Genomic DNA, 22,002 nt, shown 5'->3' with positions numbered 1-22,002 from the left:
AACCCATTACTCACCCCATGTGCACATGGATTCAATCATCTGATTGTTGCCAGCTGGCCACCCGTCGGAGCCTCCGCTCCGTGCTTCCGCCCTGATCAGCGTGGACCGGAAGTGACGTCGCGGGACCCCTCCGTTGTGTCCATGGCAACACTATGTGCAAAACAAATACATCAACAGTGTAAGCAGCGGCTATTCAGACAGCATACCATGACAAATATAACATTATTCATATTAAGTGCTATAGTGTAAAACAAAAATGGTGTTAGATAAAACTTACTCAGCATATTCTTATATTGTAAAATATTGTGAAATCTTACAGTTATGTCATCGTGAGATTCCTATTAAAAACAGTGGCGCATCGCAGATAACCCTGCCGTTCTAAATAGTGATGAGCGGATTCGGTTTTACTCGGTTTTACTCGGTTTTACTCGGTTCTCAAAACGGCATCTTATTGGCTCACGGATGTCACGTGTTTTGGATAGCCAATAAGATGCCGTTTTGAGAACCGAGTAAAACCGAGTAAAACCGAACCTCGCTCATCACTAGTTCTAAATACCTTCTTGTATTGTCCATCAGGCACACTTTGTCTCAGGCTTCGATGAACCCTTTAACTTTTATGCTGCTATTAGGGCCTAATGGACAGCTTGTCCAGACTGGCAGTCCTCACTCACAGTCACTGCCCTATTTATGGACCTATCACCAAGCCATAGAGATGGATGAAACATAAATTTACACAAACGGCACTTATTAGTGCTGGCGGCCCGACTGAAGAGGTTTTTTTTAAATAAAGTTAATCAAGCCCAAATTGTCGTTGAGCCCGTTAGGTTTTAACGTGTTCAGCCTATGGATCCACATGGATTCAAGTTGTAGGAGCCTTTTGCCCCTATTGCCCCCCCGCAATGATTCTGGGACATGGTCTATAATACGGTGTTTGGTGAAAACCGATATGTCCAAATTTAAAACGAAACCCACCCATTTTATGACAAGAAAAAATGGATGTTTCAAATGCACTGGGTGCACTACTTGCACATACATGTCACCTGGGGATTCTATAGCCCACCCCTGCTCAGGGAAGAGCTTTAAAATCAAATGGCCATTAACCTGTAGCTCAAAATTTGTGATATACGCCATTATATGCCCTTGTGGGCGCTATTATATAGGCAAAACAGAGTGCCAATTTAAGGTGAGGATGGCACAGCACAGGCTGGCCATTAGAAATGCGTTGGCTACAGGAGGGGGTGACCAGCCTGTTGCAAAGCACTTTGTGGAACACCGTCACAGTATGGCCACCCTCAAACACCGTATTATAGACCATGTCCCAGAATCATTGCGGGGGGGCAATAGGGGCAAAAGGCTCCTACAACTTGAATCCATGTGGATCCATAGGCTGAACACGTTAAAACCTAACGGGCTCAACGACAATTTGGGCTTGATTAACTTTATTTAAAAAAAACCTCTTCAGTCGGGCCGCCAGCACTAATAAGTGCCGTTTGTGTAAATTTATGTTTCATCCATCTCTATGGCTTGGTGATAGGTCCATAAATAGGGCAGTGACTGTGAGTGAGGACTGCCAGTCTGGACAAGCTGTCCATTAGGCCCTAATAGCAGCATAAAAGTTAAAGGGTTAATCGAAGCCTGAGACAAAGTGTGCCTGATGGACAATACAAGAAGGTATTTAGAACGGCAGGGTTATCTGCGATGCGCCACTGTTTTTAATAGGAATCTCACGATGACATAACTGTAAGATTTCACAATATTTTACAATATAAGAATATGCTGAGTAAGTTTTATCTAACACCATTTTTGTTTTACACTATAGCACTTAATATGAATAATGTTATATTTGTCATGGTATGCTGTCTGAATAGCCGCTGCTTACACTGTTGATGTATTTGTTTTGCACATAGTGTTGCCATGGACACAACGGAGGGGTCCCGCGACGTCACTTCCGGTCCACGCTGATCAGGGCGGAAGCTCGGAGCGGAGGCTCCGACGGGTGGCCAGCTGGCAACAATCAGATGATTGAATCCATGTGCACATGGGGTGAGTAATGGGTTATGCTATTTAAACTGTTTTGATGCACTGTCACTTTATCCTGACGAAGGGGAATTGGTCCCCGAAACGTTGATGTCACTTGCTGTGAATACACTCTGAATTTGCAAGTCTCCGAGTGCCGCCTCTTTATTTCTCTGATTATATATATATATATATATATATATATATATATATATATATACACATAAGAAATGGGGGGATAGGGGTACCGGCGACAAGTGTGGCTAAAAACACTGTTTTTATATGCTTTAAAAACGCCAAAAGATGTTATAAAATTATAAAAGTAAAATTTTAATATATACGAGAGTAAAAACAGTTTAAAAAAATAATTTTAAAAATACAAGAAATATTTTTTTCATATAAAACTACCGAGAAATAAAAGGATAGGAATTCAAACTTAACTTGAGAACAGTGGGTGGTCAGTACAGGCCCAACGCGTTTGGTCTCAGCAGACTTCTTCAAGGGGTAGGGACAGAATGAAGCTGCATGTCTATTTATACCCATATCACTTGGTTAGAGATCATGTGATGCAATTATACATTATACGTTACAAAAGTTAACAAAGCTCATTTCACATTAAGGCTGGAGTAAAAAACAGATCAGCTATGCTTAATATTACTAAAAACGAGTGGGTTACAGCAGTGAAAAACGTTTAAAAACATCCTCAGTACAATTTGGAGTCATTTCCGCCACACTTCTGGTGACGGAGGACTCCGCTCGTCACTTCCGCCCCACTTCCGGCGGCGACTGCGCATGCGCCCGCGGCGGCTCCCGGCTTCGCAAGTCTCATTGCGCATGCGCCCGCGGCTGTTCTGAGCTGCTCCTAGCCAGAGGGAGGTGTTTTGTCTTCTTGGGCTGCATCAGAGTCCATTTTGTGTGGGATACTTGGAATACTTTTTAATAAGGCTGCGGCGGCCATCTTTAAGTAGATCAGCAGACACTCTTAGGATCCAGGCTCCTCGGTTTCCATAGCAACGGGTTACATGCATGGAATAATAGAAACAAGTGGTAATTTCAAAGTAATGGTACATATGCATATTAGAGGCACAGTTTTCATAGCAACAGCTCAAAATAAACAGATATATTATCTTTAACCCTTGCCAGTATGCTAAAGGTGCTAGTGTAATATAAGTACAATATAAGTGAATCTAAGGTGACCTAAGAAGATATTACTAATGATAATAATAGTGCAAATATAACCGTAAGGCTTATTTAGATGATGAGCCCCGTGACTATTAATATATATATGACTGGTGCATGAGGCTGTGTATAAGTGCATCAGAGGGAACAATGTATCCGAATATGTGGTATTAAATCTACCAAATTATGTGGTTCTATACTAGTGCTGTTATTTGGTGAATATTAATTGGAAATCGTCTGTCATCATTACAGTACCTGATCTTCCCAGGTAGTCTCCCTCCCTGGTACTGGTCAGGCCCGGACACTGCTTAGCTTCCAAGATCATGCGAGATTGGGCGTACCAGTCTGGTTTGCCTGTACGTGAATTTTATCAGACACCGTGTCACCAAAAATGATGGTTGTCAATAAATGATGTGATTCTATAGTGGTGCTGTTATTAGGTCAGTATTTATTATATATCGTCTGTCCTCCTTACAGTACCCGATCTTCCCAGGTAGTCTCCCTCCCTGGTACTGGTCAGGCCCAGACACTGCTTAGCTTCCAAGATCAGACGAGATTGGGCGTACCAGTGTGGTTTGACTGTACACGGATCAAACAGACACCATGACAACAAAAAATAGGTTGTTTAAAAAATTTTAATCGTTAAGTGCTAAACGTGCATTCTTACATGACGTGAGATACAGGAAAAGAGATGAAGAGAAGAGAGGGGGGTAAAGGATACTACACCTTATAGAAAAGGTGCAATTTCGTATCCTTCATTCAAACCAGCTGGATGTAGAGTCTGTAGTTGGAATATCCAGTACATTTCCCGTCTGGAAAGTTTATTAGCGAGGTCCCCTCCTCTCTCACCCAAGGCCACGTGTTCAATAGCCTTGAATGTAATTTCCTCTGGATTGGAATTATGTTGTAACGCAAAGTGTCTGGAAACTCCATGGCTCTCCACTTTGTTTTTAATGTTCCTTATATGCTCCTGGATCCGTAATTTTAACGGTCTCTTAGTCTTTCCCCACATAATTCATTTTGCAGGTACACTCCAGGACGTAAATCACGGATGTTGTATTACAGTTCATAAAGTCTTTTATGGTGTATTCCTTATTGCCTTCTGTGCCGCTAAAAGTTTTTCTGTCCCAGTGTAGGTATCTGCATATGTTGCATTTTCCACACTTATATGAACCTGTGCATTTCAGCCTCGGGATCTTGCAGACGGATTCTTCTCTTAACATACTTGGTGCAATAATGTCCTTCAGATTTCTTGACTTGTTCCGGTTGGGGTGGTAGGATCTCCTTAAGCACTGGGTCCATTAGGAGGATGTTCCAATGGGTTTTCAGTGATTTCCTTATTACTTTTTCGTGTTGACTGAAGGTGGTAATGAAGGCCACTGAGTCTTTTTTCTCTTCTCTGGTTTTATACGTCAGTAGATCTTCTCTGTTGAGGGTTCTTGTATTTTCCAGAGCCGCATCTAGAATAGGCCCGGGGTATCTTTTATCCTCAAACCTTTTCTTGTAGACTTCAAGTTGGTCATCACAGTCCTCAGAGCTTGTGCAATTCCTCTTTATTCTTGAGAATTGGGTAACTAATCCCCCCCCCCCCCCTTTATCAGCCTGTTTTATAACATTATTGTTATTTTTCTGTAGTTTCTTCAAAGCTTCACACTCCCGGTTATTCATATTCTTCTCCTTGACTGGTTTCAGTTCTGTGTCGCATAAATCCTTCTTCACCAGATCATAAAAAATGCTGACATTGTTGCCTTTGGAATCCAAGGTATAATATTTAGATGTTGGTTTTAAACCAGACTTGGATCTGTCTTCATAATTACTAATGACGGCTTCTTCTTTCCTCAAAAAATGTCTTTTCAACGTTAATTTCCGTATAAATTTATTTAACTCAATAAAAGTCTCAAATTTACTTAAACCACTCGTAGGTGCGAATGATAGTCCCTTATTCAGAAGTGTCACCTCAGGTTTGGTTAAAATGTGCTTGGACAGGTTAAAGATGCCTTTACTTCGTGGTTCGGCTGTTACAGGTTCCTTCTCTTTTGTTCTCTCCCTCCTACCGCCCCGTTTTCCTCTTCTTCTAGGAACTTTCTTTTCATTGGTGAGGCCTGTCTGCTGTCCTCCTTCACCATGTTTCTTACTGTGTCTTTTGTTCGTGCACCCGTTCTTAAAGATAAAAAATCCTGGTCACCCGTTGAATCCCTTCTTTGCAGAGCTGTAAACCTGTTGGTCGTTCTTATGTGTGGGCTTGATGCAGAGTCTGTACTCATGTTTCTAGTGGCTCTGCCTCTATTCGGTACTGTTTTCCAGTGATATCTTCCTGTCCCATTGGACTGGTCTCGTGCCCTGAATTTGCTCCAACTTTTTGTCTGTCCTTGATTGTAGTCATTCTTGTCCCTAATAAACTTTTTTTCTTTTCCTTTTATGACCTACCCTTCAATATGTTCAAGCTTCTTGTTAAGAACTTTTTCATTTATTTGATAATCGTCCTTATCCTTAAAGCTGAGCATCTCAGACTCTTTCAGTTTAATCTCAGCTTCCAATTCCACCAGGACATTTTTCTTTTTCCTGATAAGTAATTTCATTAGATCAATAGAACATCTGTGTAAAATAGAGCCCCATTCCTCTATAAATTCCGTCCCCATGTTCCCAAACGTGGGTTGTTTTAGGATTCTCAGACCTCTAGGTACTCGGTTAACTGAGATATAGTGTTCAAGTCCTTTCACATCCCACCATGCTTTAACTTCCTTTATAAGGAGTTTTTCCATTCCCCAAAACAAGTCATCCAGATCTCGTGTTGGCGTGGGAACATTACCTGTTTTACTCTCATTAAATATTTTTTGGCATAAATAATTTCTTTTAGTCGTACGATCATTGTTTCCAGACATACTTGTTTGGTACTGGATACTTTAACCCACCAGGCTGCTATACAAATATACCAATAAAAGATTTGTGCAAAAGATAGTATAGCGCCACTTGTGAGGTGAAAATCTCAGAATAACTGTATAAATAAATTAGAAAATTTCGATAAAAAGCTAAAAGCCCACGTAACTTTGTAAAATGGTGTCAGCCCAACCCTAAAAATACAACACTGGTATAGTATTGAAATGTGCAAGAGAGGGTAGGGGTAATAGCGACTAACAGTGTCTACACTTTAAAGGATATATATATGAAAAAACGATAAAATACGTATTTCTAAAAGGTGGGGGGGGGATTTATTATAAAACAGACATTTAATAATAATAAAAGAATGTATATTTTTGGATGATATAAAAAATCAAGAAAAAAAGAAAGGGATTGGGTTTAGTCAATTAAAACATAAATTTAGACTAATTAAAACATAAAAACATAACTGGAACAGTAAAAGTATATAAAAGTATTTCAGATAAGAGAAAGGTGCTTATCTTTAAAAAAGGAAGGTCACTTGAAGTCAGATGGACGAAACGCGTTGGGTATACCTCAAGTGACCTTCCTTTTTTAAAGATAAGCACCTTTCTCTTATCTGAAATACTTTTATATACTTTTACTGTTCCAGTTATGTTTTTATGTTTTAATTAGTCTAAATTTATGTTTTAATTGACTAAACCCAATCCCTTTCTTTTTTTCTTGATTTTTTATATCATCCAAAAATATACATTCTTTTATTATTATTAAATGTCTGTTTTATAATAAATACCCCCCCACCTTTTAGAAATACGTATTTTATCGTTTTTTCATATATATATCCTTTAAAGTGTAGACACTGTTAGTCGCTATTACCCCTACCCTCTCTTGCACATTTCTAACTAAACAGGCAGCTTATCACTGCCTATCTATTGGGGTCAGCTGACACCTTTTATCCTTAAAGGTGTGTCTACACCTCTGGCTATTGCATTTTATGTATATATTTTAAATTATACAGCCGGCCTATACACCTATACTTGTGGCGCCATACTCTCACCACGCCACTGGTATAGTATTGTTAAAAAGTATAAGAAATGGGGGGATAGGGGTACCGGCGACAAGTGTGGCTAAAAACACTGTTTTTATATGCTTTAAAAGCACCAAAAGATGTTATAAAATTATAAAAGTACATTTTTAATATATACGAGAGTAAAAACAGTTTAAAAAAATAATTTTAAAAATACAAGAAATATTTTTTCATATAAAACTACCGAGAAATAAAAGGATAGGAATTCAAACTTAACTTGAGAACAGTGGGTGGTCAGTACAGGCCCAACGCGTTTGGTCTCAGCAGACTTCTTCAAGGGGTAGGGACAGAATGAAGCTGCATGTCTATTTATACCCATATCACTTGGTTAGAGGGTTGTGATATCATAATAGATCATGTGATGCAATTATACATTATACGTTACAAAAGTTAACAAAGCTCATTTCACATTAAGGCTGGAGTAAAAAACAGATCAGATATGCTTAATATTACTAAAAACGAGTGGGTTACAGCAGTGAAAAACGTTTAAAAACATACTCAGTACAATTTGGAGTCATTTCCGCCACACTTCCGGTGACGGAGGACTCCGCTAGTCACTTCCGCCCCACTTCCGGTGGTGACTGCGCATGCGCCCGCGGCGGCTCCCGGCTTCACAAGTCTCATTGCGCATGAGCCCGCGGCTGTTCTGAGCTGCTCCTAGCCAGAGGGAGGTGTTTTGTCTTCTTGGGCTGCATCAGACGGAGTCCATTTTGTGTGGGATACTTGGAATACTTTTCAATAAGGCTGCGGCGGCCATCTTTAAGTAGATCAGCAGACACTCTTAGGATCCAGGCTCCTCGGTTTCCATAGCAACGGGTTACATGCATGGAATAATAGAAACAAGTGGTAATTTCAAAGTAATGGTACATATGCATATTAGAGGCACAGTTTTCATAGCAACAGCTCAAAATAAACAAATATATTATCTTTAACCCTTGCCAGTATGCTAAAGGTGCTAGTGTAATATAAGTGCAATATAAGTGAATCTAAGGTGACCTAAGAAGATATTACTAATGATAATAATAGTGCAAATATAACCGTAAGGCTTATTTAGATGATGAGCCCCGTGACTATTAATATATATATGACTGGTGCATGAGGCTGTGTATAAGTGCATCAGAGGGAACAATGTATCCGAATATGTGGTATTAAATCTACCAAATTACGTGGTTCTATACTAGTGCTGTTATTTGGTGAATATTAATTGGAAATCGTCTGTCATCATTACAGTACCTGATCTTCCCAGGTAGTCTCCCTTCCTGGTACTGGTCAGGTCCGGACACTGCTTAGCTTCCAAGATCATGCGAGATTGGGCGTACCAGTCTGGTTTGCCTGTACGTGAATTTTATCAGACACCATGTCACCAAAAATTATGGTTGTCAATAAATTATGTGATTCTATAGTGGTGCTGTTATTAGGTCAATATTTATTATATATCGTCTGTCCTCCTTACAGTACCCGATCTTCCCAGGTAGTCTCCCTCCCTGGTACTGGTCAGGCCCAGACACTGCTTAGCTTCCAAGATCAGACGAGATTGGGCGTACCAGTGTGGTTTGACTGTACACGGATCAAACAGACACCATGACAACAAAAAATAGGTTGTTTAAAAAATTTTAATCGTTAAGTGCTAAACGTGCATTCTTACATGACGTGAGATACAGGAAAAGAGATGAAGAGAAGAGAGGGGGGTAAAGGATACTACACCTTATAGAAAAGGTGCAATTTCGTATCCTTCATTCAAACCAGCTGGATGTAGAGTCTGTAGTTGGAATATCCAGTACATTTCCCGTCTGGAAAGTTTATTAGCGAGGTCCCCTCCTCTCTCACCCAAGGCCACGTGTTCAATAGCCTTGAATGTAATTTCCTCTGGATTGGAATTATGTTGTAACGCAAAGTGTCTGGAAACTCCATGGCTCTCCACTTTGTTTTTAATGTTCCTTATATGCTCCTGGATCCGTAATTTTAACGGTCTCTTAGTCTTTCCCCACATAATTCATTTTGCAGGTACACTCCAGGACGTAAATCACGGATGTTGTATTACAGTTCATAAAGTCTTTTATGGTGTATTCCTTATTGCCTTCTGTGCCGCTAAAAGTTTTTCTGTCCCAGTGTAGGTATCTGCATATGTTGCATTTTCCACACTTATATGAACCTGTGCATTTCAGCCTCGGGATCTTGCAGACGGATTCTTCTCTTAACATACTTGGTGCAATAATGTCCTTCAGATTTCTTGACTTGTTCCGGTTGGGGTGGTAGGATCTCCTTAAGCACTGGGTCCATTAGGAGGATGTTCCAATGGGTTTTAAGTGATTTCCTTATTACTTTTTCGTGTTGACTGAAGGTGGTAATGAAGGCCACTGAGTCTTTTTTCTCTTCTCTGGTTTTATACGTCAGTAGATCTTCTCTGTTGAGGGTTCTTGTATTTTCCAGAGCCGCATCTAGAATAGGCCCGGGGTATCTTTTATCCTCAAACCTTTTCTTGTAGACTTCAAGTTGGTCATCACAGTCCTCAGAGCTTGTGCAATTCCTCTTTATTCTTGAGAATTGGGTTGCCGGGATATTGTTCTCCTTTACCTTTCTAAATGGTTACTCTGATAGTGTAAGTAACTATTCATGTCGACCTTCTTGATAAAATTTCTTGTGATGACCCCTCCATTCTCTCCAGTTAGAATCAGACCTAGGTACTCCACGGATCTACTATCTACAGTAGAGGTGAAGGCGAGATTCATATTGTTGATTCCCAATGTCCTGAGGAAATCATTAAAGGTTTCTGTTGTGCCGTCCCAGATGATTAGGATGTCGTCAATGTATCATTTATATAAAATCACTTTCTCCTTGAATACTCTTGAGTTGTACACATATACTTTCTCCCAACATCCCATAAATAAGTTAGCAAAACTCGGGGCAAATGTTGTTCCCATTGCTGTACCGCAGCATTGTAAATAGAACTGGTTTAAAAATTTAAAATAGTTGTGGTTAAGGATAAAATGCATAAGATCACATATAAAATCCCTGTGGGTGCGAGTTAGGGAAGGGTCGCTTTCCAAAAACTCCCTACATGCGGCTATACCCTTGGAATGCTCGATACATGTATACAAGGATTGAACATCCACAGTTGCCCAAATGTAGGTGTTTTTCCACTCCACCGTTCTTACTATGTTAAGTACTGATGTAGTGTCTTTTAAAAATGATGGAAGCTCTTTCACATACTTTTTTAAGAACACATCAACATATTCTGATAAATTTGCGGTAAGCGACCCTATCCCTGCCACTATTGGTCAGCCGGGTGGGTTGGTCAAGGATTTATGTATTTTTGGCAGGAAGTAAAAGATGGGGGTAATGGGATTAGACTGCATCAAATATTGATATTCATCTTTGGTTAATACATTACTCCGGAGGCCATGTAAGAGTAGAGTTCTGAGCTCATCCACGAAAGCTTCTTTCGGGTCACTTTGCAACGGTATATATGAATTTGTGTCTCCCAAAAGTCTTTGTGCCTCCTTGGTATATGCCTCATGGTCCATAATAACTAATCCCCCCCCCCCCTTTATCAGCCTGTTTTATAACAATATTGTTATTTTTCTGTAGTTTCTTTAAAGCTTCACACTCCCGGTTATTCATATTCTTCTCCTTGACTGGTTTCAGTTCTGTGTCGCATAAATCCTTCTTCACCAGATCATAAAAAATGCTGACATTGTTGCCTTTGGATTCCAAGGTATAATATTTAGATGTTGGTTTTAAACCAGACTTGGATCTGTCTTCATAATTACTAATGACGGCTTCTTCTTTCCTCAAAAAATGTCTTTTCAACGTTAATTTCCGTATAAATTTATTTAACTCAATAAAAGTCTCAAATTTACTTAAACCACTCGTAGGTGCGAATGATAGTCCCTTATTCAGAAGTGTCACCTCAGGTTTGGTTAAAATGTGCTTGGACAGGTTAAAGATGCCTTTACTTCGTGGTTCGGCTGTTACAGGTTCCTTCTCTTTTGTTCTCTCCCTCCTACCGCCCCGTTTTCCTCTTCTTCTAGGAACTTTCTTTTCATTGGTGAGGCCTGTCTGCTGTCCTCCTTCACCATGTTTCTTACTGTGTCTTTTGTTCGTGCACCCGTTCTTAAAGATAAAAAATCCTGGTCACCCGTTGAATCCCTTCTTTGCAGAGCTGTAAACCTGTTGGTCGTTCTTATGTGTGGGCTTGATGCAGAGTCTGTACTCATGTTTCTAGTGGCTCTCCCTCTATTCGGTACTGTTTTCCAGTGATATCTTCCTGTCCCATTGGACTGGTCTCGTGCCCTGAATTTGCTCCAACTTTTTGTCTGTCCTTGATTGTAGTCATTCTTGTCCCTAATAAACTTTTTTTCTTTTCCTTTTATGACCTACCCTTCAATATGTTCAAGCTTCTTGTTAAGAACTTTTTCATTTATTTGATAATCGTCCTTATCCTTAAAGCTGAGCATCTCAGACTCTTTCAGTTTAATCTCAGCTTCCAATTCCACCAGGACATTTTTCTTTTTCCTGATAAGTAATTTCATTAGATCAATAGAACATCTGTGTAAAATAGAGCCCCATTCCTCTATAAATTCCGTCCCCATGTTCCCAAACGTGGGTTGTTTTAGGATTCTCAGACCTCTAGGTACTCGGTTAACTGAGATATAGTGTTCAAGTCCTTTCACATCCCACCATGCTTTAACTTCCTTTATAAGGAGTTTTTCCATTCCCCAAAACAAGTCATCCAGATCTCGTGTTGGCGTGGGAACATTACCTGTTTTACTCTCATTAAATATTTTTTGGCATAAATCATTTCTTTTAGTCGTACGATCATTGTTTCCAGGCATACTTGTTTGGTACTGGATACTTTAACCCACCAGGCTGCTATACAAATATACCAATAAAAGATTTGTGCAAAAGATAGTACAGCGCCACTTGTGAGGTGAAAATCTCAGAATAACTGTATAAATAAATTAGAAAATTTCGATAAAAAGCTAAAAGCCCACGTAACTTTGTAAAATGGTGTCAGCCCAACCTTAAAAAACAACACTGGTATAGTATTGTTAAAAAGTATAAGAAATGGGGGGATAGGGGTACCGGCGACAAGTGTGGCTAAAAACACTGTTTTTATATGCTTTAAAAACGCCAAAAGATGTTATAAAATTATAAAAGTAAAATTTTTATACATACGAGAGTAAAAACAGTTAAAAAAAATAATTTTAAAAATACAAGAAATATTTTTTCATATTAAATTACCGAGAAATAAAAGGATAGGAATTCAAACTTAACTTGAGAACAGTGGGTGGTCAGTACAGGCCCAACGCGTTTCGTCTCAGCAGACTTCTTCAAGGGGTAGGGACAGAATGAAGCTGCATGTCTATTTATACCCATATCACTTGGTTAGAGGGTTGTGACATCATAATAGATCATGTGATGCAATTATACATTATACGTTACAAAAGTTAACAAAGCTCATTTCACATTAAGGCTGGAGTAAAAAACAGATCAGATATGCTTAATATTACTAAAAACGAGTGGGTTACAGCAGTGAAAAACGTTTAAAAACATCCTCAGTACAATTTGGAGTAATTTCCGCCACACTTCCGGTGACGGAGACTCCGCTAGTCACTTCCGCCCCACTTCCGGTGGTGACTCCCGGCTTCACAAGTCTCATTGCGCATGAGCCCGCGGCTATTCTGAGCTGCTCCTAGCCAGAGGGAGGTGTTTTGTCTTCTTGGGCTGCATCAGACGGAGTCCATTTTGTGTGGGATACTTGGAATACTTTTCAATAAGGCTGCGGCGGCCATCTTTAAGTAGATCAGCAGACACTCTTAGGATCCAGGCTCCTCGGTTTCCATAGCAACGGGTTACATGCATGGAATAATAGAAACAAGTGGTAATTTCAAAGTACAGGTTGAGTATCCCTTATCCAAAATGCTTGGGACCAGAAGTATTTTGGATATCGGATTTTTCCGTATTTTGGAATAATTGCATACCATAATGAGATGTCATGGGGAAGGGACCCAAGACTAAGCACAGAATACATTTATGTTTCATATACACCTTATACACACAGCCTGAAGGTAATTTTAGCCAATATTTTTAATAACTTTGTACATTAAACAAAGTGTGTGTACATTCACACAATTCATTTATGTTTCATATACACCTTATACACACAGCCTGAAGGTCATTTAATACAATACCTTTAATAACTCTGTGTATTAAACAAAGTTTGTGTACATTGAGCCATCAAAAAACAAAGATTTCACTATCTCACTCTTACTCAAAAAATTCCGTATTTCAGAATATTCCATATTTCGGAATATTTGGATATGGGATACTCAACCTGTAATGGTACATATGCATATTAGAGGCACAGTTTTCATAGCAACAGCTCAAAATAAACAGATATATTATCTTTAACCCTTGCCAGTATGCTAAAGGTGCTAGTGTAATATAAGTGCAATATAAGTGAATCTAAGGTGACTTAAGATATTACTAATGATAATAATAGTGCAAATATAACCGTAAGGCTTATTTAGATGATGAGCCCCGTGACTATTAATATATATATGACTGCTGCATGAGGCTGTGTATAAGTGCATCAGAGGGAACAATGTATCCGAATATGTGGTATTAAATCTACCAAATTACGTGGTTCTATACTAGTGCTGTTATTTGGTGAATATTCATTGGAAATCGTCATATACACATATACATAGCATATTAAACATGCATACATACATACATACATACATATATATATATATATATATATATACATACATACAAACAGTACACGTCTACTGTATATACACATGTATATATATCATATGTGTGTGTGTGTGTGTTTATATGTATGTATGTATATACATGTGTATATATGTATGCACATGGATATATATGTACTATAATTAAAAATAAGAATTTACTTACCGATAATTCTATTTCTCATAGTCCGTAGTGGATGCTGGGGACTCCGTAAGGACCATGGGGAATAGCGGCTCCGCAGGAGACTGGGCACATCTAAAGAAAGCTTTAGGACTATCTGGTGTGCACTGGCTCCTCCCCCTATGACCCTCCTCCAAGCCTCAGTTAGGATACTGTGCCCGGACGAGCGTACACAATAAGGAAGGATTTTGAATCCCGGGTAAGACTCATACCAGCCACACCAATCACACCGTATAACCTGTGATCTGAACCCAGTTAACAGCATGATAACAGAGGAGCCTCTGAAAGATGGCTCACAACAATAATAACCCGATTTTTGTAACAATAACTATGTACAAGTATTGCAGACAATCCGCACTTGGGATGGGCGCCCAGCATCCACTACGGACTATGAGAAATAGAATTATCGGTAAGTAAATTCTTATTTTCTCTAACGTCCTAAGTGGATGCTGGGGACTCCGTAAGGACCATGGGGATTATACCAAAGCTCCCAAACGGGCGGGAGAGTGCGGATGACTCTGCAGCACCAAATGAGAGAACTCCAGGTCCTCCTCAGCCAGGATATCAATTTTGTAGAATTTTACAAACGTATTTGCTCCTGACCAAGTAGCTGCTCGGCAAAGTTGTAAAGCCGAGACCCCTCGGGCAGCCGCCCAAGATGAGCCCACCTTCCTTGTGGAGTGGGCATTTACAGATTTTTGGCTGTGGCAGGCCTGCCACAGAATGTGCAAGCTGAATTGTACTACAAATCCAACGAGCAATAGTCTACTTAGAAGCAGGAGCACCCAGCTTGTTGGGTGCATACAGGATAAACAGCGAGTCAGATTTCCTGACTCCAGCCCTCCTGGAAACATATATTTTCAGGGCCCTGACAACGTCTAGCAACTTGGAGTCCTCCAAGTCCCTAGTAGCCGCAGGCACCACAAATAGGTTGGTTCAGGTGAAACGCTGAAACCACCTTAGGGAGAAACTGAGGACGAGTCCTCAATTCCGCCCTGTCCGAATGGAACATCAGATAAGGGCTATTTCAGGATAAAGCCGCCAATTCTGACACGCGCCTGGCCCAGGCCAGGGCCAACAGCATGACCACTTTCCATGTGAGATATTTTAACTCCACAGATTTAAGTGGTTCAAACCAATGTGACTTTTGGAACCCAAAACTACATTGAGATCCCAAAGTGCCACTGGAGGCACAAAAGGAGGCTGTATATGCAGTACCCCTTTTACAAACGTCTGAACTTCAGGGACTGAAGCTAGTTCTTTTTGGAAGAAAATTGACAGGGCCGAAATTTGAACCTTAATGGACCCCAATTTCAGGCCCATAGACACTCCTGTTTGCAGGAGATGTAGGAATCGACCCAGTTGAATTTCCACCGTCGGGCCTTACTGGTCTCGCACCACGCAACATATTTTCGCCAATTGCGGTGATAATGTTTTTGCGGTTACATCCTTCCTGGCTTTGATCAGGATAGGGATGACTTCATCCGGAATGCCTTTTTTCCTTCAGGATCCGGCGTTCAACCGCCATGCCGTCAAATGCAGCCGCGGTAAGTCTTGGAACAGACAGGGTCCTTGCTGGAGCAGGTCCCTTCTTAGAGGTAGAGGCCACGGATCCTCCGTGAGCATCTCTTGAAGTTCCGGTTACCAAGTCCTTCTTGGCCAATCCGGAGCCACGAATATAGTGCTTACTCCTCTCCATCTTATCAATCTCAGTACCTTGGGTATGAGAGGCAGAGGAGGGAACACATACCCTGACTGGTACACCCACGGTGTTACCAGAGCGTCTACAGCTATTGCCTGAGGGTCCCTGGACCTGGCGCAATACCTGTCGAGTTTTTCCCAACGGTTTATAATCATGTGGAAGACTTCTGGGTGAAGTCCCCACGCTCCCGGGTGGAGGTCGTGCTGAGGAAGTCTGCTTCCCAGTTGTCCACTCCCGGAATGAATACTGCTGACAGTGCTATCACATGATTTTCCGCCCAGCGAAGAATCCTTGCAGCTTCTGCCATTGCCCTCCTGCTTCTTGTGCCACCCTGTCTGTTTACGTGGGTGACTGCCGTGATGTTGTCCGACTGGATCAACACCGGCTGACCTTGAAGCAGAGGTCTTGCTAAGCTTAGAGCATTGTAAATGTCCCTTAGCTTCAGGATATTTATGTGAAGTGATGTCTCCAGGCTTGACCATAAGTCCTGGATATTCCTTCCCTGTGTGACTGCTCCCCAGCCTCGCAGGCTGGCATCCGTGGTTACCAGGACCCAGTCCTGAATGCCGAATCTGCGGCCCTCTAGAAGATGAGCACTCTGCAACCACCACAGGAGGGACCCCTTGTCCTTGGTGACAGGGTTATCCGCTGATGCATCTGAAAATGCGACCCGGACCATTTGTCCAGCAGGTCCCACTGGAAAGTTCTTGCGTGGAATCTGCCGAATGGGATTGCTTCGTAGGAAGCCACCATTTTACCCAGAACCCTTGTGCATTGATGCACTGAGACTTGGCTCGGTTTTAGGAGGTTCCTGACTAGCTCGGATAACTCCCTGGCTTTCTTCTCCGGGAGAAACACCTTTTTCTGGACTGTGTCCAGGATCATCCCTAGGAACAGAAAACAAGTCGTCAGAACCAGCTGTGATTTTGGAATATTGAGAATCCAACCGTGCTGCAGCAACACTACCTGAGATAGTGCTACATCGACCTCCAACTGTTCCCTGGATCTTACCCTTATCAGGGAATTGTCCAAATAAGGGATAACTAAAATTCCCTTCCTTTGAAGGAATATCATCATTTCGGCCAATACCTTGGTAAAGACCCGGGGTGCCGTGGACCATCCATACGGCAGCGTCTGAACTGATAGTGACAGTTCTGTACCATAAACCTGAGGTACCCTTGGTGAGAAGGGTAAATTTTGACATGAAGGTAAGCATCCTTGATGTCCCGAGACATCATGTAGTCCCCTTCTTCCAGGTTCGCAATCACTGCTCTGAGTGACTCAATCTTGAATTTGAACCTCTGTATGTAAGTGTTCAAAGATTTTAGATTTAGAATCGGTCTCACCGAGCCGTCCGGCTTCGGTACCACAACAGTGTGGAATAATACCCCGTTCCCTGTTGCAGGAGGGGTATCTTGATTATCACCTGCTGGGAATACAGCTTGTGAATGGCTTCCAAAACTGTCTCCCTGTCAGAAGGAGACATCGGTAAAGCCGACTTTAGGAAACGGCGAGGGGGAGACGTCTCGAATTCTAATTTGTACCCCTAAGATATCACCTGAAGGATCCAGGGGTCTACTTGCGAGTGAGCCCACTGCGCGCTGAAATTCATTGAGACGGGCCCCCCACCGTGCCTGATTCTGCTTGTAAAGCCCCAGCGTATACTGAGGGCTTGGCAGAGGCGGGAGAGGGTTTCTTCCTGGGAACTGGCTGATTTCTGCAGCCTTTTTCCTCTCCCTCTGTCACGGGGCAGAAATGAGGAACCCTTTTGCCCGCTTATCCACGAAAAGACTGCGCCTGATAATATGGCGTCTTCTCATGTTGAGAGGCGACCTGGGGTACAAACGTGGATTTCCCAGCTGTTGCCGTGGCCACCAGGTCTGAAAGACCGACCCCAAATAACTCCTCCTTAATAAGGCAATACTTCCAAATGCCGTTTGGAATACGCATCACCTGACCACTGACGTGTCCATAACCCTCTACTGGTAGAAATGGACAACGCACTTAGACTTGATGCCAGTCGGCAAATATTCCGCTGTGCATCACGCATATATAGAAATGCATCTTTCAAATGCTCTATAGGCAAAAATATACTGTCCCTATCTAGGGTATCAATATTTTCAGTCAGGGAATCCGACCACGCCAACCCAGCACTGCACATCCAGGCTGAGGCGATTGCTGGTCGCAGTATAACACCAGTATGTGTGTAACTACATTTTAGGATACCCTCCTGCTTTCTATCAGCAGGATCCTTAAGGGGGGGCCATCTCAGGAGAGGATAGAGCCCTTACAAGCGTGTGAGCGCTTTATCCACCCTAGGGGGTGTTTCCCAACGCACCCTAACCTCTGGCGGGAAAGGATATAATGACAATAACATTTTAGAAATTATCAGTTGTTATCGGGGGAAACCCACGCATCATCACACACCTCATTTAATTTCTCAGATTCAGGAAAACTACAGGTAGTTTTTCCTCACCGAACATAATACCCCTTTTTGGTGGTACTCGTATTATCAGAAATGTGTAAAACATTTTTCATTGCCTCAATCATGTAACGTGTGGCCCTACTGGAAGTCACATTTGTCTCTTCACCGTCGACACTGGAGTCAGTATCCGTGTCGGCGTCTATATCTGCCATCTGAGGTAACGGGCGCTTTAGAGCCCCTGACGGCCTATGAGACGTCTGGACAGGCACAAGCTGAGTAGCCGGCTGTCTCATGTCAACCACTGTCTTTTATACAGAGCTAACACTGTCACGTAATTTCTTCCAACAGTTCATCCACTCAGGTGTCGACCCCCTAGGGGGTGACATCACTATTACAGGCAATCTGCTCCGTCTCCACGTCATTTTTCTCCTCATACATGTCGACACAAAAGTACCGACATACAGCACACACACAGGGAATGCTCTGATAGAGGACAGGACCCCACTAGCCCTTTGGGGAGACAGAGGGAGAGTTTGCCAGCACACACCAGAGCGCTATATATATACAGGGATAACCTTATATAAGTGTTTTTCCCCTTATAGCTGCTGTATAGTTAATACTGCGCCTAATTTGTGCCCCCCTCTCTTTTTTAACCCTTTCTGTAGTGTAGTGACTGCAGGGGAGAGCCAGGGAGCTTCCCTCCAACGGAGCTGTGAGGGAAAATGGCGCCAGTGTGCTGAGGAGATAGGCTCCGCCCCCTTATCGGCGGCCTTATCTCCCGTTTTTTTATGTATTTTGGCAGGGGTTAAATGCATCCATATAGCCCAGGAGCTATATGTGATGCATTTTTTTGCCATCCAAAGTGTTTATTATTGCGTCTCAGGGCGCCCCCCCCAGCGCCCTGCACCCTCAGTGACCGGAGTGTGAAGTGTGCTGAGAGCAATGGCGCACAGCTGCAGTGCTGTGCGCTACCTTGTTGAAGACAGGACGTCTTCTGCCGCCGATTTTCCGGACCTCTTCTGCCTTCTGGCTCTGTAAGGGGGCCGGCGGCGCGGCTCTGGGACCCAACCAAGCTGGGCCTGTGATCGTCCCTCTGGAGCTAATGTCCAGTAGCCTAAGAAGCCCAATCCACTCTGCACGCAGGTGAGTTCGCTTCTTCTCCCCTTAGTCCCTCGATGCAGTGAGCCTGTTGCCAGCAGGTCTCACTGAAAATAAAAAACCTAAACTAAAACTTTCACTAAGAAGCTCAGGAGAGCCCCTAGTGTGCACCCTTCTCGTTCGGGCACAGAGATCTAACTGAGGCTTGGAGGAGGGTCATAGGGGGAGGAGCCAGTGCACACCAGATAGTCCTAAAGCTTTCTTTAGATGTGCCCAGTCTCCTGCGGAGCCGCTATTCCCCATGGTCCTTACGGAGTCCCCAGCATCCACTTAGGACGTTAGAGAAATAAACTTTTATTAAGCACTTACAAGTGCCACCAGGAAGACAGCAGGCTGCAGAGGACGCTAGACAGCCATTAATAATACTCATGCAGGGGTTGTTTCTGGGTGCTCGGAAACCCCCCCTGGGTGCGCCACTGTCCCTCACTCCCTGTCAGCGTTTGGGCGCCATTACACAGAGCTGCGCTGATTCTGGGGCTGCTGGGCACTGTCTCCTCTGTAAAGCCACCTGCCTCATCAGCGCTGTGAATTTACAGGACACTTAAGTATTCTACATGTCGTTTAGACAATGTTAGTTAAGAACAATTGCATAACTACAGGAATATTTAGTACAAGTATTCTGTGATATATATCCAGTGTTTACTGTGCATTGTTATATCTGTATACATACATAGTTTTATGTAGTATTACTAGTCCAGTGCAGTCTTGTTATTGTGTGTAATAATAATAATTTCTCTAACGTCCTAGTGGATGCTGGGAACTCCGTAAGGACCATGGGGAATAGCGGGCTCCGAAGGAGGCTGGGCACTCTAGAAAGATTTATGACTACCTGGTGTGCACTGGCTCCTCCCACTATGACCCTCCTCCAAGCCTCAGTTAGATCTTGTGCCCGGCCGAGGTTGGATGCACACTAGGGGCTCTCCTTAGCCCTTAGAAAGAAAGTATAGATTTAGGTTTTTTTATTTTCAGTGAGACCTGCTGGCAACAGGCTCACTGCAGCGAGGGACTAAGGGGAGAAGAAGCGAACTCGCCTGCTTGCAGCCGGATTGGGCTTCTTAGGCTACTGGACACCATTAGCTCCAGAGGGATCGACCGCAGGCCCAGTCCTTGGGGTTCGGTCCCGGAGCCGCGCCGCCGTCCCCCTTACAGAGCCAGAAGCAAGAAGAGGTCCGGAAAAACGGCGGCAGAAGACATCAGTCTTCACCAAGGTAGCGCACAGCACTGCAGCTGTGCGCCATTGCTCCTCATGCACACCACACACTCCGGTCACTGAGGGTGCAGGGCGCTGGGGGGGGGGCGCCCTGAGCAGCAATATAAACACCTTGGCTGGCAAAAATACATCACATATAACCCCCAGGGCTATATGGATGTATATTAACCCCTGCCAGATTCCATAAAAATGCGGGAGAAAAGGCCGCGAAAAAGGGGCGGAGCCTATCTCCTCAGCACACTGGCGCCATTTTTCCCTCACAGCTCCGTTGGAGGGAAGCTCCCTGGCTCTCCCCTGCAGTCTACACTACAGAACAGGGTTAAAAAAGAGAGGGGGGGCACTAAATTTAGGCGCAGTATAAATTATATAAAAGCAGCTATAGGGGACATAACTCAGTTAGTCCCTGCATTATATAGCGCTCTGGTGTGTGCTGGCATACTCTCACTCTGTCCCCCCAAAGGGCTTTTGTGGGTCCTGTCCTCATTGGAGCATTCCTTGTGTGTGTGCGGTGTGTCGGTACGGCTGTGTCGACAGGTTTGATGAGGAGACTTATGTGGAGGCGGAGCAGATGCCGATAAATGAGATGTCGCCCCTGTGGGCCGACACCAGAGTGGATGGATAGGTGGAAGGTATTAACCGACAGTGTCAACTCCTTACATAAAAGGCTGGATGACGTAACAGCTATGGGACAGCCGGCTTCTCAGCCCGCGCCTGCCCAGACGTCTCAAAGGCCATCAACACTCCCTCAGATGGCAGACACAGATGTCGACACGGAGTCTGACTCCAGTGTCGACGAGGTTGAGACATATACACAATCCACTAGGAACATCCGTTACATGATCCCGGCAATATAAAATGTGTTACACATTTCTGACATTAACCCAAGTACCACTAAAAACAAAGGGTTTTATGTGGGGAGAAAAAGCAGGCAGTGTTTTGTTCCCCCATCAAATGAGTGAATGAAGTGTGAAAAAGCGTGGGTTTCCCCGATAAGAAACTGGTAATTTCTAACAAGTTACTGATGGCGTACCCTTTCCCGCCAGAGGATAAGTTACGCTGGGAGATATCCCCTAGGGTGGATAAGGCGCTCACACGTTTGTCAAGGTGGCACTGCCGTCTTAGGATACGGCCACTTTGAAGGTACCTGCTGATAAATAGCAGGAGGCTATCCTGAAGTCTGTAATTACACACTCAGGTACTAGACTGAGACCTGCAGACTGCTGCAGCGTGGTCTGTACCCCTTTCAAACAGGGATACTATTTTGCGAACATAAGACGTCGTCTTATATATGAGGGATGCACAGAGGAATATTTTGCCGGCTGGCATCCTGCATTATTGCAATGTCCATTCTGTCAGGAGGGTATTGGAGACCCGACACTGGACAGGTGATGCTGACTTTAAAAGGC

At 43.0% G+C, this 22,002-nt stretch overlaps 2 pseudogenes; both read right to left on the bottom strand.

Moving 5' to 3' along the window:
• Positions 1-3,663: 3,663 nt before the first annotated feature.
• LOC134937527 (5S ribosomal RNA) lies at positions 3,664-3,782 on the bottom strand (annotated as a pseudogene).
• Positions 3,783-8,605: 4,823 nt separating this feature from the next.
• On the bottom strand, positions 8,606-8,724 carry LOC134937526 (5S ribosomal RNA; annotated as a pseudogene).
• Between the last annotated feature and the right edge of the window lie 13,278 nt (positions 8,725-22,002).

The sequence above is a fragment of the Pseudophryne corroboree genome, chromosome 6, assembly GCF_028390025.1.
Source record: "Pseudophryne corroboree isolate aPseCor3 chromosome 6, aPseCor3.hap2, whole genome shotgun sequence".
NCBI classification, from domain to species: Eukaryota; Metazoa; Chordata; class Amphibia; order Anura; family Myobatrachidae; genus Pseudophryne; species Pseudophryne corroboree.
This window is presented reverse-complemented; position numbering and strand designations above follow the sequence as displayed.